Here is a 2,801-nt window from a genome sequence, read left to right as displayed (position 1 = left end):
AGTAGTTGTGTCCACCTCCAGTATTTCTGCCATCTTGCCTTGAGTTAGTCTCTGAGAAGGGTTCTAGTATTCATTAGCAGCCATTAGTTCAATCAACTCATAAGCTTCATCGTAGCTCTTAGCCCATAAGGCTCCACCTGATGCGACATCGAGCATGGGTCTAGACTGTGCTCCCAAGTCATTATAAAAATAGTTGATAATAATCCAGTCAGGCATCCTATGATGAGGACACTGCCTAAGCATCTCCTTATAATGATCTCAAGCTTCACATAAAGATTTTCCCGATTGCTGCACAAATTGAGTAGGAGCGTTTCTGATTACAGCTATATTTTCCATAGGGAAGAATTTAGTAAGAAAGTTTTGAGCAAGATCTTCCCAAGTATTAATAAAGCCTGGTGGTAGAGAATGCAACCAACACTTAGCTTTATCCCTCAGAGAAAATGGAAAAAGCCTCAGCTTAACAACATCTTCAGAAACATTGTTGAATTTGAAAGTGTCGCAGATCTCAATGAAATCTCTAATGTGCATGTTGGGATCTTCTGTTGGAGAACCCCCAGACTGGACTGAGTTCTGCACCATCTAAATCATGCTAGCATTGATTTCAAAAGTGTTAGCCATGATGGTTGGTCTGATAATGCTAAACTGAATATCACTGATCTTTGGTTGAAAGTAATACATCAAAGCTTTCGTATTTTCTACTAGTTCTCCTAGTGCAACGATCGCTTCTTCTTCAAATTTCTCAACTAAGACTTCTTCTTCTACTTTTTCCTCAACAAGAACTTCTTAAACTACTTCTGCAACTTCTTCCTCTGCTTTATCCAGTGTTCTCTTGCAAGATCGGGAACGCGTTAGCATAAACGCTCTCGAGAGTACCTGAAAAAGCAACAAGCAAACAAGTAAGTAAAATATCCGAGTCAGTGAACTTTAATGACCACTGATGTCAAGCACATAAATTAAAAATTAACACCGAGTCCCCAGCAGCGGCGCCAAAAACTTGTTAGGAGGAAATCACGTGCTAAAAGTACACGCAAGTATACGTGTTCACAAGTAATATAGAATTCTTTCTAGTTCGTTCCCACATAAACTAGTTTAGGATAAATTCAATTTATGCACTTATGCAACAATGATATGGTTATCGTTTAATTCTAAGACAAATAACAAATTGGGTTTTGATTAAACTAAAATATTATACTAAATAGTATTAACTACGAGAATTTAGGTTAAATTACGTGTATGAGACAAACATCGGATTCAAACTTCATTAAATACTTCATTCAAAGTCATTATTCTTAACCTTAGCATGCAATGGTGATGACAACTAATTAGATAACACGAAACTAGTAAACGCCAACTTTTATTGTACGAATACCCTACTACCATACATCCACAAAAGAGATAGAAGCTGAATAGACACCAAATATGTTGAGACCCTATATATCTATATAATTTGACAACATAAAGGTTTAATGCGCAAGTTATTGATAAGTGGATTTTATATCTACTTGGAACACTTCATTACAGGCTTAAGTTGGTGTTTTGGACTCAAGTTATTGGTATTTTGATGTGTTTTTGTGTTTTGCATTTCAGGCATCAGTTAAATGAAAAAATGAGCTTTTCAAAGAAATATGCTGAAAATAGATCAGAATTGAAATCTTAGGCTATTCTCAAGTTGTATAGAATCTCGTTAGCTTCGTGTGGGCAGTTGAATCGCCTAATTCTAATGAGCAGAACTCAAGATATGGCCAAAACAAGATTTGTCAGAAAAATTCCAGAATGTCAGCGCAGCCGCGCCCGGAGGCTGCGCGGCCGCGCCCGGTTTCTGCCCCAGAATCCTGGTTTTAGTCGAAATTGAAGATTTTGAGAGTCCTGGTCATCCTGGAGCCTATATATACCCAAAAAAAGATGATTTTAACAAGAAGGAGGCCTGGGAGAGCAATAAGAAGACCTAGAGAGCACAAGAAGGCTACGGAGAAGAAGACTCTTATTTTCTTCAATATAGTTGATACTTGGATGCTTGTTTTTGATTTGTTTTTGAACCCTAGTACTCTTATATTGTTTATTATCATGCTTTCATTGGAACCCATGGTGACGATGAGTTCGATTATGAACTAATCGTTATCGTGGGGTTCTAGCGGATTTATTTATGGATTGCTTTAGTTAATTTATTTCGATATCTTGGTGTGTGGTGATTGATTGATATCCTAGTATCGGTTGTGCTTATCCGTCTTATGTGCGTAGTCAACATATAAGATAGCGTGTTAATCTCTATTGAAGCGACAGTGAATATAGAGGTTTAGAACTTTCCATGCTAGCATAGGTTCATGTAATTGTTATGCATGATTCGTAGGTAATTTTAACCATCTTACTTGCCCTATGTAATCACGATAGATAACTTGCGCATTAAACCGTTATGTTTTCAATTCTTATAGACATATAAGAACTAAGCATAATTGGTGTCTATTCAACTTTTATCTCTTTTATGGATGCTTGGTAGTAGGGTATTCGTACAATGAAAGTTGGCGTTTACTAGTTTCGTGTTATCTGATTAGTGTCATCACCATTGCATGCTAAGGTTAAGAACAAAAAGGCTATTGAATGAAGTATTTAATGAAGTTAGGATCCCATATTTGTCATATATAGTAATTCAACCTCAATTCTCTTAGTTAATGTTATTGATAGGGATAAATAAATTATGTTTGTATAATTAAATACTGTATTAATTGTACAAACTGTGGGCTGCCAGGCCCAATAAAAAGATATATGATACTCAGACCAGAAAGGTTAAGCCTGATGGACCAGAT

General features: G+C 36.5%; 1 non-coding gene across 1 annotated transcript; it reads left to right on the top strand.

Moving 5' to 3' along the window:
• The first annotated feature begins 214 nt into the window (after positions 1-214).
• LOC141681880 (small nucleolar RNA R71) lies at positions 215-321 on the top strand. The gene has a single exon (XR_012559300.1). It is a non-coding gene; the product is annotated as a small nucleolar RNA R71 (small nucleolar RNA).
• Positions 322-2,801: the final 2,480 nt, after the last annotated feature.

The sequence above is a fragment of the Apium graveolens genome, chromosome 8 (genome assembly GCF_009905375.1).
Source record: "Apium graveolens cultivar Ventura chromosome 8, ASM990537v1, whole genome shotgun sequence".
Lineage (NCBI taxonomy): Eukaryota > Viridiplantae > Streptophyta > Magnoliopsida > Apiales > Apiaceae > Apium > Apium graveolens.
Note: the sequence above shows the minus strand (reverse complement) of the source record. Positions and strands in the feature narration are given on the sequence as shown.